This window comes from Balaenoptera borealis (assembly GCF_965194805.1).
Source record: "Balaenoptera borealis genome assembly, chromosome: 12".
Lineage (NCBI taxonomy): Eukaryota > Metazoa > Chordata > Mammalia > Artiodactyla > Balaenopteridae > Balaenoptera > Balaenoptera borealis.
This window is the reverse complement of record NC_138869.1, coordinates 16,579,375-16,596,847: the sequence shown is the minus strand read 5'-3', so window position 1 is coordinate 16,596,847 and position 17,473 is coordinate 16,579,375. Positions and strand designations below refer to the sequence as shown.

The 17,473-nt window shown below is 38.7% G+C and overlaps 1 long non-coding RNA gene across 1 annotated transcript in view; it reads right to left on the bottom strand.

Annotated features, from left to right (window-relative positions):
- The window catches only part of LOC309607158, a 681,872-nt gene that overhangs the window by 128,064 nt on the left and 536,335 nt on the right, over nt 1-17,473 (bottom strand). Inside the window, exon 8 of the long non-coding RNA XR_014232286.1 lies at nt 12,908-13,098. This is a non-coding gene — a long non-coding RNA (uncharacterized lncRNA). The remainder of the gene's footprint in view (nt 1-12,907; nt 13,099-17,473) is intronic.

Sequence of the window (17,473 nt, the reverse complement as noted above, 5' to 3'; positions counted from 1 at the left end):
AAAAGCCCAATATGAAGAACAGAAACACTTCTATCACACTTGGCAATTCCAAGGATTAAGAGGTTACTTCCCAGGAACCAGGGACAAAGGCCAGTCAAATCATTTATACAACACTTTTAAATCAACTCACTTTTGACCTTAAATAAGTTTACTATTATTGTAGGCAATAACATAAGGTAATCACAGGTTTGATATGCCAGACATACCTTTTCTAATACACATTAAGAAAGATGAGTGACTCAAAATTTAAAATGTTTATCTGCATATCACCCAAAATCAACTCAGGTCACCATATACTCATTCATTTTAAGAGTTAAGTTTGTTACATTATTTCCCCCCAAAGTCCATGTTCTTTTACTTTATGTGTCTTAGAAGTGTTCCATGTGAGTACAATCAGATTGTGTGAGCTCCAAGGAACTGTCAGAGTCACACTGTCCCATCTGCTTGTTTTATAGATGAGGTAACTGAGGCCCAGCACAGGGAAGTGACACATCCGAGTCCACACAGCTAGGACTCCATCTCAGTCTTTTGGCCTCCTGGAATACATTGCAAATAATCTCTTGACAGCTACTATTTTGGATGTTGATATTTTATACCTGCATTTAAAATGGACTCTGATACTCTGATATGTTTTGACTCCCTGTTTTCTTTTTTTTCCCACCCAGTAGTAAAATACTGCAATGTTCCTTGCAAAATCTCTCACTGTCGCCCTCCTCGTCTCTCCTCTTGCAACCACACGAGTCCAGACCTTCTTTACTTTGTTCTGGGATAGCGGAAGCAAATTCTGCGCTGGTCTCTTAGAATCCAGGGTCCCATCACTGTGTAGCACCCCTCTCTGTGTACTGATGTTCGTCACCAGTCCCTGGGGTCCCCGGATCTTTACTCTAGCTAGGGAGGCAGGACAGGTAGTGTTAAGACTCAGGCTGTGAAACTGATTTCAGACCCTGACTCCCATGGTCATTAGTTCTGTAACTTTGGGCAGGTGAATTTATCTTTCTGAGCCACAGTTTTCATATCTGCAAAAGGAGGATGAACTGCATAGCTCCTTTTACTACTTTCAGCAAGCTCCTTGGTCAATGTGGAATGGCTCAGAGGCGTGACTGTAAGGAAGGAGGTAAGGGAAAGGCTGACACGCTTCTTTTGGTACTAAATGCTGATGGCATTGTAAGGAGTACGCAGTGTGTCACGTGCTGAGGATGGTGAGTTGGGCTGACCAGCTTTCTGAACCACGAAGCAAATTAAACCAGGCTTTGTAATCTGGCTTTGTGGTCACTAATAGCTGGTTTATTGCCATTCAGGCCCTGAGTGCTATTTCTTCTCTGGTATTTAATGGACATTTCCATGCTATATCCTTACCCCAGCCTGCAGGTATGGGAAAACACAGTTGCTATCCTTCCTATTCATCTATCTCAACTTGAACCTTAAGAAACTAAACACAGTGTGAGTCACTATGAAAATAAAACTGAAGAAAAACTAGGATAAAGCAATTCTATTAAAAAAATGGACTCGATTTTAGGGACTTTCTTCAAGCCTGTTAACAACTCCACTCTGCACAATGTTGACTTGTCATTTGCCTAATGGGAATGATAAACTGAGGGCAGAGACGGGCATCTATTTGTAAAATTCAACATTGATTTCCCCCCTCCTTGAATATGTGCCCAGACACAATTGCGGCAAATGGTCTTATAAAAATTTTAAAATACATTAAATAGACTAATGAGCTTCCAATAAATGTGTATGTGAATAGCTTTTTTTCCTCAACACAGCTTTCTACCACGAAAACTAAATGCATTCCCGGAATACATTACAAGTAATCTCTTGACAGCTACTATTTTGGATGCTGATATTTTATACCTGCATTTAAAATGGACTCTGATACTCTGATATATTTTGACTCCCTATTCTTTCATTTTTTTTTTTTCTCCACCCAGTAACAAAATCCTACAATGTCCCTTGGCAAAATCTCGCACTGTCACCCTCCTCGTCTCTCCTCTTGCAACCACACGAGTCCAGACCTTCTTTACTTTGTTCTGGGATAACGGAAGCAAATTCTGAGCTGGTCTCTCAGAATCCAGGGTCCCATTACTGTGTAGCACCTCTCTCTGTGTACTGATGTTCTTCACCAGTCCCTGGGGTCCCCGGATCTTTACTCTAGCTAGGGAGGCAGGGCAGGTAGTGTTAAGACTCAGGCTGTGAAACTGACTTCAGACCGTGACTCCCATGGTCATTAGTTCTGTAATTTTGGGAAGGTGAATTTATCTTTCTGAACCACAGTTTTCATATCTGCAAAAGGAGGATGAATTGCATACCTCATAAGGTTATTATGAGAATTAAAAGAAATAATCCATGTAAGGTACATAGCACAGTGTCTAGCATATTGTAAATGTACAATAAATGGTAGCTGTAAAAAGCTATGTTATCTATTGAACAAGTCTAGAGTTCCTTGATTGTACTGCAAAATCCTCCAAAAACTAAACCATTTCCCATGTTTTCCAAGTTTTTATTATTTGTTTCTTAAACAATATAACCAATGAATGATTCAGCCCAATCCTGAAAACCCTGAAGTTCTGAGCAATCTATCCCCCAGGAACTGTGCTCCTGTTGACAAGGCCAGGCAAGGCACCCCAATATACCTCTTTATTAATTTCCATTAAACCCCAGGCTGGAAAAACCTAATCACCAGGCTGAAGGAGTCACCACTTATCACTCCAGATGAAGCTACCTAGCAACCACGTTGGTGGAAATACAAACCTTATGAGTCTGCTGCCAGCCCTACCAGAGGGTAAGTGCCAAGGTTACCAGAGGTCGGAATTTGTGCCCTGACTACTGAGACTTAAACCTTTATATTGTCCTGTTTGCATATTTCCGTATTTCGTATTCTAAGCCTATCTCCCCAGCTAAACTGTGAATTGCTTGAGGACAGAAAAAACCTCTCGTATACTTTTTTGTCACTTTCAGGGACAAAATTCACTTTGCAAATGACATAAAATAGTTGTTTTGTTCTCGTTCTGAAGTACGGAGCTTAGTCAAAGATATAGTAGACCAAACACTGATTCTCACTCTGGAGTCCCATTCACTTCACCTGAAAATTTAAGTGAAAAGACAAGATTGTGTCTGATGAGGAAACTTTCAACTTCAAGAACAGGAACCTGGTTCAAACTGGCTGTAACCAAAAATGGGGACTTACTGTCTTGCTAATTAAAAATTTGATGATTATGCTACATTCAAGCAAGTCTAAATCCCGATGCTCTTAATGATGTCATTGAGAACTTCTCTCTTTCCATCCTTTGTCTTTGATGTTCTTTCTGTTGCCTTCCTCTCAAGCAGCTCTACTTGCCTGGTGTCCTGATGACCTCCAGCAGCCCCCATCTTACCGTCTATCCTCCTAACGACTAGCAGGATACAAGTTCTCCTTCCCAGAACTGATGCCCACTGCTTTGACTAGATTCTGCAAAACTATTCATTGTATTTGGGGGAGGGTAGAGTCCTTGGTTGGTAGTCTCCTGAGGATTGGATGCAAATGAGAGAAGAATAGTTCCCTAAAAGGCAACCTACAGAATGGGAGAAAATATTTGCAAATGATGCAACCGACAAGGGATTAATCTCCAAATATACAAACAACTTGTACAGCTCAATATCAAAAAAAACAAACAACCCAATCAAAAAATGGGCAGAAGATCTAAATAGACATTTCTCCAAAGAAGACATATAGATAGCCAAAAGGCACATGAAAAAATGCTCAACGTCACTAATCATTAGAGAAATGCAAATCAAAACTACAATGAGATATCATCTCATACCACTCAGAATGGCTATCATCAAAAAGTCTACAAATAATAGATGCTGGAGAGGGTGTGGAGAAAAGGGAACCCTCCTGCCCTGTTGGTGGGAATGTCAATTGATACAGCCACTATGGAGAACAGTATGGAGGTTCCTTAAAAAACTAAAAATAGAACTACCATACGACCCAGCAATCCCACTACTGGGCGTATATATGGAGAAAACCGTAATTCAAAAATATACATGCACCCCAATGTTCATTGCAACACTATTTACAATAGCCAAGACATGGACACAACCCAAATGTCCACTGATGGATGGATAAAGAAGATGTGGTACATATATACAATGGAATATTACTCAGCCATAAAAAGGAACGAAATAATGCCATTTGCCACAACATTGATGGACCTGGCGATTATCATACTAAGTGAAATAAGTCAGACAGAGAAAGACAAATATCATATGATATCAATTATATATGAAATCTAAAAAAATGATACACATGAACTTATTTACAAAACAGAAATAGACTCACAGACATAGAAAACAAACTTATGGTTACCAAAGGGGAAAGGTGGGGAGGAGGGATAAATTAGGAATTGAGGAGTAACATATACGCATTACTATATATAAAAATAAAATAGATAATCAACAAGGACTTACTGTATAGCACAGGGAACTATACTCAATATTTTGTAATAAGCTATATGAGAAAAGAATCTGTATGTATATGTGTGTGTGTGTGTGTGTGTGTGTAATTGAATCACTTTACTGTACACCTGAAACTAACATGACATTGTAAATCAACCATACTTCAATGAAAGAAAGAAAGAGAAAGAGAGAGAGAAAGGAAGAAAGGAAGAAAGAAAGGAAGGAAGGAAGGAAGGAAGAAAGAAAGAAAGAAAGAAAGAAAGAAAGAAAGAAAGAGAAAGAAAGAAAGAAATAAAAAGAAAGAAAGGGAAGAAGGAAGGAAGGAAGAAAGAAAGAAAGAAAGAAAGAAAGAAAGAAAGAAAGAAAGAAAGAAAGAAAGAAAGAAAGAAAGAAAGAAAAAGGAGAACCGGGGCTGTTTCAGATAAAGGATAAATTGGCACTATATAGACAAAGGCAGAAGATGTCTATTAGACCAACTAAGTCTCTCTAAACCCTGACTTTTGATATGCAGCTACATTTGGAGCCTTTTAGCAGCTTAAAGAGCCAGTCTATTCCAGGGAAGAGTCCTTTGGGTACATTCCGCTCTGCAGTTAGACTCTGGTTTACACTACCCATCCATTGGGTAAGTTGATCCTCTATAAGTTACACATCTTCCCTGTTCGTCTCATAGTATTCTTGTGTGGGTTCTCAGGTCTGTGAGGAGCTGATGTGTTAAAACTGGATTTCACAGGATGCTGGCACTGGCTGGTCTGAAGTCAAGTGGAAGAGGATAATAAATACCTCATTTTAGTTTGAGTTCTTCTACAGTAAAGCCAAATGATCCCTCTCTTGATATCACAAGGCCACTTGTGTTTCATCCTGTATGTTTCAGTCAGTCCATCACCAATTAATATGTATTAATTGCCTATATATGCCAGGCACCAGACTAGGCGCAAGTGCCATGGCGTTGGCATTCAAAGTCCTTTTTTTGGGACAGTTTACGGTTCAATGAGTAGCTGATGTGCTGGTATGTGATAAGCACAGTTATGATGGGGTTACAAAATATTAAGGAGTATAAAGAAGAAAAAGAGGTGAGGTCAGCAAAGCCATCCTAAAAAGATAGGATCTGGAGTGTTGGGGACTAAGACAGAGTTTGCTGGAAGAGAGATGGAGGAGTGGCAATCCAGGGCGAGGGGAAGGTAATGTGAAGGCATGGAGGTGGAAAACAGGAGTTTTTTAAGATCTGCAAGTGGTTACTCTGATGTGGGGGGGTTGGGAGAAGAGAGGTGGTTTGAAGGTGACGGTGGGAAAAGAGAAGTGGTGTGAGATGAAGCCAGAGAGGTGGATGTAGGAGATGAGGAGATGGGCCGCTCAGGTTGCTTTTTAAGGAAAGACTTGTTCTTCAGCAGCAGGAGGGCAGTCTGCAGCCGGCCTCCAGCTGTCAGCACTCCAGGGTCAGCCTCAGCTGCAGAGAGTGCTTTGTCTGAGGTTTTATTCCGGAGGCAGCCTGCAGGGTCTAAAGGCCCAGTCACTCCGGCCCGACAGGAGATACTCTGATGGGCAGGACTCCTCCAGACACCCCTGATAGGTAGGCTGGCTGAAGATCTGTCGAGGCCTGTACTGACCTTTCACTTCTTTTGTTAAATACTGCTCCCCTTCCTTTTTTTTCACTGACATTGCTCTCCACTAAAGATCTTGAGCCCCAAATTCCATCTGACGTCTGCTTCCTGGAGAATCCAGTCTTAGAGGCCAGTGTGGATCAAACCACAAGAGGCTTTGTATATGAAGCTAAGGCTGGTCCCTGTGCTTAAGAGTTTCAAAAGGGGAACCAATGTATGAACTGTCCTCTGATAAACTCTCAATATCTCTCAAGTCTGAAATAAATATCCTGGGAAAACAAAGTAAGGAAAATAAACACCTCTATTGTATTCATTCAATAGGCATTTATTGAATGCCTATTCAGTGTCAGATACTATCTGAGACATTAGAGACACAAAGAGTGAGACATGACACAGGGCCCACTTGGAAGGCTTCTTGGAGACAGCCCCTGAGATGACCCAGGCTGGTTACAAAGGACACATGAGCCAAACAAACAATGTGAAAATGAAGATCCAAATCACACAATTATAGAATGGGCTCTGTATTTGTTTCCTAGGGCCGCCGTAACAAAGTACCAGGCACTGAGTAGCTTTAAACAACAGAAAGTTCCTCTTTCACGATTCTGGAGGCTAGAAGTGCAAAATCAAGCTGTCAACAGCCTCCTCTGAAGGCCCCAGGAAAGCATCTGTCCTTGCTTCTGCCTAGCTCCCGATGCTGCTGGCAGTCCTCGGCGTTTTTAACTATGCCTCCATCATCACGTGCTATTCTCCCTGTGTGTTGGTCTGTGTCTCTGTTTTCTATTCTTATGAGGATACCAGTCATATTGGAATAGGACCCACCCTAAAGGAGTATGACCTCATCTTAACATGATTACATCTGCCAAGGCTCTATTTCCAAATCAGATCACATTCTGAGGTCCTGGGGGTTAGACTTTTTGGTGCACACAATTCAACCCACAATAGGCTTCAACAAGAATGTCACTGGCCTAGGCAGGCAATAAGTGCAATGAGGAGAAGCAATGCTTTTAGAGTCAGAGAGTCTAATATTGGAATGATGGTTTTCCACTTACTACATGACACTGAACAAGTTACTTTTCCCCTCGAAGTCTTATCCTATGTAAAAAATAGGAACAATATCAGTGTGTGCTCATCAAGATTTCTGTCTCTCCTCTTCTTTCGGGCATACTACCCCTTGATGTTATACACGGTCATTTGACTTTGGCTAATTCAAGCAGAAGTGGCGCGTGTCACTCTGGTGTAGAAGTACTGAAGAGTCAGCACTCCGTTCTCCTGGCTCTCTCCCCTGCCATGGCTGGTTCTAAAGATTTGTGTTGAGGTGACAGCACCATCCTCCATCAACCTATCTTCCTGAATAACAGTGATTAGCAAACATTCCTATCTATCTGCACTGGAAACATATTGTGAACAAGAAAGAAATCTTTGTTCCATTAAGACATTGAGATTTTGGTGTTATTTGCTACTACAGTATAACCTACCCTATTCTGAAAGATACATAGTGTTGACCTCAAGGGATTGTTGAGAGGTTTAAATGAGATGAAGCTCATAAAGTGTTCATTCTGGGGCCTGACACATCGGAAGCCTCAATAGTACTGTTTTTATTCTGCCTAAAGGAGCAGATACGTTGCAGCATTTACACAGCAAAAATTTTGTGAGCTTCATTCTCATTCTATTGTACTGGGGTAAAAAATGAACTCTTGTATTCAACAGCTGATATATTTCATCCACATTGGTAACATTTGTTTAATGCTTACTATGTGCCAAGTACTAGTCTAACAGCTTTACATGCATTAACTCATTTAATCCTTACAACTATCATGGGAGGTAGGTAATAGGACTATCCTTTTTCACAGGTAAGGAAATTAAAGCACAGGTTAAATAAATTGTCCAAAGTCATAACGTCAGGAGATGATAGATCAGTACTTGAACTCATGCAACCCAGCCCCAGCCTGAGCCCTGTGCTAGACTCACATTCTTACACAAACAAGGACAAAAAACAGAGCGTGTTTGAGACGTTTCCAGGACTATCTTGGAAGGGAAAGCAGAAGTAGAGGAAGAAACATCTTGCTCTCAAGATGCTCCAGGGTCAAATTACCCATTATCCCAGGAGAGTAACAAAATGCTTTCAGGTCTCATCTGCTAACTTGGGCAAGATGGATAAAAAATATTTGCGACCTAGAGACATCGTTTTGCAGTGCCATCATCAATAGACCAACACATCTGGTCTTAGCTAGACACTTAAAAACAAACAGGGCACACTGCCTTGAGTCTGAGCACACACAGGAGTGACAGATGCTGCCCACAAACGCCCTTCCTCTCCAAGACTGCCAGAGAGACGGAGGGATTAAGAATTCCTCTGGAACCCAGAGTGATGGATTTATAACAGTCCCCTTGAACTGATTTCACCTGAGTTTATGTGGGTTTGGCCCTTATCCCTGCTCTCCATGAAAAGCCCTAGTGTGGCAGGTAATGAAAGCACAAAGCCTTTTCTAGAGCCAAGTTTTGTTTGCTGAAAATACTCTAGGATCTTGGAGTCAGAAGACCAGATGTGCATTTTATGTGCTATGGCTTTCCCAAGAGAAACATTTAGAATGACCCATCTACATTAGTTTCTTAGTACTTTGCCATAACAAAGTACCACAGACTGGTGGTTTAAACAACTGAAATTTATTTTCCCACAATTTGGGAGGCCAGAAAGTTGAAATCAAGGTTTCAACAGGGTTGGTTTCTTCTGAGGGTTTTCGTCTTGCCTAGCAGGTAGTGGCAAGAAACTGCATCTTCACATGGTTTTCCCTCTGTACCTGTATCCTAATGTCTTCTTATAAGGACACCAGTCATACTGGATTGGGGCAGCTCTAATGACCTCATTTTAACTTGATTACCTCTTCAAATGCCTTATCTCAAATATAGTCACATCCTGAAGTACTAGGGGTTAGGTCTTCATCATATGACTTTTGGGGGGGGACACAACTCGGGCCATAACACATCCAGTACAGAAATTACAGCTCTCTAGCAAAAATAAAAATTTCCACCACCTCTTAGGTAAGGGAAGTGGTTCTGGAATATTCTGGATGGAAGGTTATTCTTCAAATTTAGCAGATTTTTTTTTTAAGCTTGTTTTATTCAATTACCTATTCTTTCGTATCCAGTGCAAAAAAAAGTGTAGGGCTTCCCTGGTGGCGCAGTGGTTGAGAATCTGCCTGCCAATGCAGGGGACACGGGTTTGAGCCCTGGTCTGGGAAGATCCCACATGCCGCGGAGCAGCTAGGCCCGTGAGCCACAATTACTGAGCCTGCGTGTCTGGAGCCTGTGCTCTGCAACAAGAGAGGCCACGATAGTGAGAGGCCCGCGCACCGCGATGAAGAGTGGCCCCCCCACCGCTCGCCACAACTAGAGAAAGCCCTCGCACAGAAATGAAGACCCAACACAGCCAAAAATAAATAAATAAATTTAAAAAAAAAAAAAAGTGTAAATTAGTGGAAAGGCTAAGACCCTTCATGAAGATGATTTTGTGGTCAGAACTAAAGAAAGGTGGTCACCAGTTGGCCATACTGAATATAAACCCATCTTATAGTCAACAACACCTCATTTTTCTACAGAGCTCTTCACAGTTCAATTACTTTCATATGAATTGTCTATTTCTATCTTCACACCATGTTACAGATTAGGATACAAAGATCCCCAGAGAGATGAGGTAACTTATTTCACATCACAGGGTGAAACAGGTAAGAATACTAGTCTCTGGAATCCTAGTAGGACTCAATAACTCAATAAGTACTAGCACTCATTTTTCTGAGAACTGGTTTTCAGATGGAGAAATTTTTTTAATGGCCAGGACAGTTGGAAGCTTACAGCTACAATGGCAGATGAACAATGTCTCCAAATAGGAGAAATTATTTCATATATGAACATTTTTACGGAAAGAATTATATTGGCATTCTAGGCCAAGATTTCTCAAGCTCAGCACTATTGACATTTACGGCTGGATAATTCTTTTCTGTTGGGAACTGTCCTGTGCATTGTAGAATGTTTATCAGAATCCTTGGCTTCTACCTACTAGATGTCAATAGGACACTGCCCTTTCCCCTCTAGTTGCGACAACCCCCAACATCCAGGTATTGCTAAATGACCCCTCACACCCAAAACCACCACTGATTAGGAATCACTATTCTAAGTCAAAAGAGGAAAGGCCTGCAAGTCTTTAAAAAGTATATATTATTAGTGTATACTCTCATAAACCAACCTAACCAGCATATTTATATCTCAACTTAGGTACAGTATTCTACTCATTCTTCTCTGTCTAATAACCACCAAATGGAGCAAGTGGCTTCATAATCAAACACTTAACATCTACACGCCCAGTTGCCTCCCTTAAAAAATGAGAAATAATGGCCTTTTGGATCTGTTAATTTCTTGAGTGCCTACCACTCTTGAATTTGTGACACTAAATTTGACTCATTAACACAAGATAATTTGAATTTTTTATTGAAAATTACTTAGCAGTGGGGCTTATATCAGCTAAGTCATTGCAAAGCACCAAGCAGATCTCCCTGTGCTATGCCGCTGCTTCCCATCAGTCAACTATTTTACATTCGGTAGTGTATATATGTCGATGCTACTCTCACTTTGCCCCAGGTTCACCCTCCCACCCCATGTCCTTAAGTCCATTCTCTATGTCCAGCTCTTTATTCCTGCCCTGCGACTAGGTTCATCAGAACCATTTTTTTTTTAGATTCCATATATATGTGTTAGCACACGGTGTTTGTTTTTCTCTTTCTGACTTACTTCACTCTGTATGACAGACTCTAGGTCCATCCATCTCACTACAAATAACTCAACTTCGTTTATTTTTATGGCTGAGTAATATTCCATTATATATATGTGCCACATCTTCTTTAACCATTCATCTGTTGATGGATACTTAGGTTGCTTCCATGCCCTGGCTATTGTAAATAGTGCTGCAATGAACATTGTGGTACACATCTCTTTTTGAATTATGATTTTCTCAGGGTATATGCCCAGTAGTGGGATTGCTGGGTCATATGGTAGTTCTATTTTTAGTTTTTTAAGGAACCTGCATACTGTTTTCCATAGTGGTTGTATCAATTTACATTCCCACCAACAGTGTAGGAGGGTTCCCTTTTCACCTCACCCTTTCCAGCATTTATTGTTTCTAGCTTTTTTGATAATGGCCATTCTGACCAGTGTGAGGTGATACCTCACTGCAGTTTTGATTTGCATTTCTCTAATGATTAGTGATGTTGAGCATCTTTTCATGTGCCTCTTGGCCATGTGTATGTCTTCCTTGGTGAAATGTCTATTTAGGTCTTCCATCCATTTTTTAACTGGATTGTTTATTTTTTTGATATTGAGCTCCATGAGCTGTTTGTATATTTTAGAGATTAACCCTTTGTCTGTTGTTTCATTTGCAAATATTTTCTCCCATTCTGAGGGTTGTCTTTTTGTCTTGTTTATGGTTTCCTTTGCTGTGCAAAAGTTTTAAGTTTAATTAAGTCCCATTTGTTTATTTTTGTTTTTATTTCTGTTACTCTAGGAGGTGGGTCCAAAAAGATCTTGCTGTGGTTTATGTCAAAGAGTGTTTTTCCTATGTTTTCCTCTAAAAGTTTTATAGTGTCTGGTCTTACATTTAAGTCTTTAATACATTTGGAGGATGGAAGGGAGGCTCAAAAGGGAGGGGATATGGGGATATGTGTATGCATATGGCTGATTCGCTTTGTTGTGCAACAGAAACTAACACAGTATTGTGAAGAAATTATACTCTAATAAAGATCTATTAAAAAATTTAAAAAATAAAAGTGTGGCACCAATTTCTTAACCTTAAGTATCATAGTGTGTTTATCTCAGGAAATAAGTTCTATTGTAAAACAATTCATCATTTAAAAAAATCAGCAACTGAGAATATTTTTAAAAGAAGAGAAAGGCAAAGCTATAGAGGAAAGGGAGAATAATTTGCCCTTGCAAGAATGACTTACACTATGTACGGACAACATCAAGTGGACCAACATTCATATTATAGGGGTCCCAGGAAAAGAAGAGAGAGAGAAAGGGCTAAAAAAATTTATCTGAATGAATAATGGCTGAAAACGTTCCTAACCTCGGGAAGAAAACAGACATCCAGATCCAGAAAGCCCGGAGAGTCTCAAAGAGGCCCAGATCAAGATACATTATAATTAAAAGTTCAAAGGTAAAGATATAGACAGAATACAAAAAGCAGCAACAGAAAAACAACTTGTTACATACAAGGGCACTCCCATGAAACTATCAGCAGATTTTTTTAGCAAAAAATTTGCAGGGCAGAAGTGAGTGTCCTGATACATTTGAAGTAATGAAAGAAAAAAAAATTCCAACCCAGAAAACTATACCTTACAAAGTTATCATTCAGAATAGAAGGAGGGATAAAGATTTTTCCAGACAAGAAAAAGATAAAGAAGTTCATTACCACTAAACCAGACTTATAAGACACATTAAGGGTGCTAAGTACGAACAAGTGAACATATGAAAATATAAATCTCACTGGTAAAGGTAAATATATGGGAAAGGTAGTGGATTAATTACTTATAAAGCTAATATAAAGAAAAAAACAAAACAGTAGAAATAATTATAATTACAATAATTAATTAAGGGGTACACAAGATAAAAAGATGTAAAATGTGACATCAGAAACATAAAACATGAGGGGGAGCAAAAGTGTAGAGCTTTAGATTGCATTCAAACTTAACTTGCATTCAACTTAAAAGAGAATGCAGACGGGAGCATTAAAACACAGCAAAACTCAACAAGCTACTTCCTGTCAGCTGCTTCTCAAGACTTTATGGGCTCATAACACTTAATAAAAAAACATGAGCTGTAAATAATACCTGATTTCAACTGCATTTTTCATCGAATGAACTGGACATTGGGAAGACAGCTTTGTTCTCACTGAGGAGTACATAACCTCCATATGCATGAGATGTTCATTTCCTACTCCTTCCCTGAGGACCCACTATGTGCTGGCACTTCACTTTTGGCTTCACTCATAGAAAATGGTTGCTACCCAAACAGCTTTGACCTACAAAAAAAAAAAAAAAAAAGAGAGAGAGAGAGAGAGAATGTTATAAATATATGTTTTTATTTGTAAGCCTCTTGGTAACCACAAAGCAAAACGTATAGTGGATAGACAAAATGAATGAGAAAGAGTCTAAGCATACCACTAAAGGAAGTCATCAAATCATAAAGGAAGGCAGAAAACGATGAACAAAGTGGCAATAAGTATATACCTATCGATAATTACTTTAAATGTAAAGGGACTAAATTCTCCAAGCAAAAGACAGAGTGGCCAAATGGATAAGAACAAGACACATCTATATGCTGCCTGCAAGAGACTCACCACAGATGTAAGGACACAGATTGAAAGTAAAGGGAGGAAACAGATGTTCCATGCAAATGGAAACAACAAAAAATAACTGAAGTAGCTATACATTAGACAAAATATACTTTAAAACAAAGATTGTATTAAGACACAAAGAAGGTCATTACATAATGATAAAGGAGTCAATCCAAGAAGAGAATATAACGTTTGTAAATATTTATGCACCCAACATAGAAGTACTTAAATATATAAAACAAATATTAACGGACCAAAATGGAGAAACAGACAGCAACACAATAATAGTAAGGGACTTTAATATCCCACTTACATCAATGGATAGATAATCCAGACAGAAAATTAATAAGGAAACATCAGCCTGGTCTAATGACATGTTAGACCAGATGGACTTAACAGACGTATATATACAGAACATTCCATCCCAAAGCAGCTAAATACACTTTCTTCTCAAGTGCACATGGAACATTCTCCTGAAGGGACTATATGTTAGGCGATGAAGAGTGGCCCCCACTTGCCGCAACTAGAGAAAGCCCTCGCACAGAAATGAAGACCCAACACAGCCATAAATAAATAAATAAATAAATAAAATTAAAAAAAAAAAAAAGAAATGCAAAGGATCATAAGAGACAACTACAAACAATTATATGCCAACAAACTGGACAACCTAGAAGAAATGGATATATTCCTAGAAACACACAACCTTTAAAAACTGAATCACAAAGAAACAGAAAATCTGAATAGGCCAATTACTAGTGAGGAGATTGAATCAGTAATCAAAAACCTCCCAACAAACAAAAGTTCAGGACCAGATGGCTTCACTGGTGAATTCTACCTAACAATTGAAGAGGAATTAATACAAATCTTTCTCAAACTCTTCCAAAAAATAGAAGAGGGAACACTTCCAAACTCATTTTATGAGGCCAACATTTACCTGATACCAAAGTCAGAAAAGGACACCACTAGAAAAAAATTACAGTCCAATATCACTGATGAATATAGATGCAAAATTCCTCAACAAAATATTAATATTAGTAAACCAAATCAACAATACATTAAAAGGATCATACAACATGATCAAATGGGATTTATTCCAGGAATGCAGGAATTGCTCAACATCTGCAAATCAGTCAATGTGATACACAACACTAACAAAATGAAGGATAAACATCACATGATCATCTCAATAGATGCAGAAAAAGCACGTGACAAAATTAACATGAATTTATGATAAAAACTTTCAACAAAGTTGATACAGAGGGAGTGAACCTCAACATAATAAAGGCTATATATGACAAACCTACAGCTAATATCATACTCAGTGGTGAAAAGCTGAAATATTTTCCTCTAAGTTTAGACAAGACAAGGATGCCTACTCTTGCCACATTTATTCAACAAAGTATTGGAATCCTAGCCAGAGCAATTAGGTAATGAAAAGAAATAAAAGGCATCCAAATTGTAAAGGAAGAAGTAAAACTGTCACCATTTGCAGATGGCATGATATAAGAAGTAGGAAACCCTAAAAGACTTCAACATAAACTGTTAGAACTAATAAATTCAGTAAATTGTAGGATACAATAGCACTATACAAAACTCTGCTGTGTTTCTATACACTAATAACGAACTATCAGAAAGAGAAATCAGGAAAAACCCCATGTACAATTGCATCAAAAAGAATAAAATACCTAGGAATAAGTTTAACCAAGGATGTGAGAGACCTGTATGCAAAACTATAATATGTTGATGAAAGAAACTGAAGGAGACACAAGTAAATGAAAATATATTCCATGCCTATGGATTAGAAGAATTAATATAATTACAATGTACATACTACTCAAGGCAATCTACAGATTCAATGCAATCTCTACCAAAATTTAAATGGCATTTTTTGCAGAAATAGAACAAGCAATCCTAAAATTTGTATGGAACAACAAAAATACCCTGAAGAGCCAAAAAAAAATCTTGAGAAAGAAGAACAAAGCTGGAGGATTCATGCTCCCTGATTTCAAACCCTATTAAAAAGCTATAGAAATCAAAACAGTATAGTATTGGCATAAAAACAGACACATAGATCAATGGAAAAGAACAGAAAACTCAGAAACAAACCCATGCCTACATGGTCAATTAAATTACAACAAAGGAGCCAAGAATATACAATGGGGCAAGGTCAGTCTCTTTGATACGTGATGTTTGGAAAACTAGATAGCCATGTGCAAAAGAATGAAACTGGACCACTCTGTTACATCATACACAAATATTAACTCAAAATGGATTAAGGACTTGAACCTAAGACCTGAAACCATAAAGCTCCTAGAAGAAAACAGACAGTAAGTTCCTTGCCATTGGTCTTCGTCTTGGCAAAATAAACAAGTTGGATTGCATTAAACTAAAAGGATTCTGCACAGCAAAGGAAACCATCAACAAAATGAAAAGCTAACCTATAAAAGGGGAGAAAATATTTGCAAGCCATATATCTGATAACACTTTAATATCCAAGATATACAAAGAACTTGTACAACTCAACAGCAAAAAAGCAAACCAACTAAACAATGGGCAGAGGATCTGAATAGACATTTTTTCCAAAGAAGACATACAGATAACAAACAGGCACAGGAAAATATGCTCAACATCAGTAATCATCAGGGAAATGCAAATCAAACCCACAGGAGATACAACCTCATACCTGTTAGAGTAGCTATTAATAAAAAGACTAGAAATAACAAGTGCTGGTAAGGACATGGAGCAAAGGGAATGCTTGTGCACTATTGGTGGGAATGTAAAATGGTGCAGCTACTATAGGAAACAGCATGGAGTTTCCTCAAAAAAATTAAAAACAGAACTACCACATGATCCAGCCACTCCAGTTCTGGGTATTTATCTAAAGAAAATGAAAACACTATTTAGAAAACATATAAGCAACCCCCATGTTCATTGCACTGTTATTTACAATAGCCAAGATCTGGAAACAACCCAAGAATTCATCAATGGATGAATGGATAAAGAAACTGTGGTCTACATATACAATGGAATATTATTCAGCCATAAAAAATGAATGAGGGCTTCCCTGGTGGCACAGCGGTTGAGAATCTGCCTGCCAGTGCAGAGGACACAGGTTCGAGCCCTGGTCTGGGAAGGTCCCACATGCCGTGGAGCAACTGGGCCCGTGAGCCACAACTACTGAGCCTGCGCGTCTGGAGCCTGTGCTCCGCAACAAGAGAGGCCGTGATAGTGAGAGGCCCGCGCACCGCGATGAAGAGTGGCCCCCGCTTGCCACAACTAGAGAAAGCCCTCGCACAGAAACGAAGACCCAACACAGCCATAAATAAATAAACAAATACTTAAAAAAAAAAATGAATGAAATCTTGTCATTTGTGACAATAGGGATGGACCTTGAGGGCATTATGCTAAGTGAAAGAAGTCAGAAACAGACAAATACCATATGATCTCACTTACATACGAAATCCACAAAAAACCCCAAGCTCATAGATACAGAGAACACATTTGTATGTAGTTGCCAGAGGCAGAGGTGGGGGATGGGTAAAATGGCTGACAGGGATCAAAAGGTACAAACTTCCAGTTATAAAATAAGTAAGTTATGAGGATGTGATGTACAGCATGCTGACTATAGTTAATAACGTGTTGCATATTTGAAAGTTTTTAAGAGAGTAAATCTTAACTTTCTCATCACGAGAAAAAATTTTTTGTAACTATGTAACATGACAGATGATAACCAGATTTACTGTGATCATTTCACAATGTACACAAGTATCGAATCATGCTGTATACCTGAAACTACTGATAATATAGTGTTAGTTATTGAGTTATACTTCAATTTTGAAAATTGACCTACCCTACCAGATATTAAGACATATTATAAAATTAAGTAATTAATACATGGTAGTGGCACAAGAACAGCCAAATAAACAAATGGAATACGATGTGTAACAATCATAGTTTAGTATACAAAAACATTAGTACAAATATTAATGACCAATAAATGTCAGAAACTATGTTTAATGTTATTAATATTAAAGAAATACCAATTAAAACCTCAAAAATA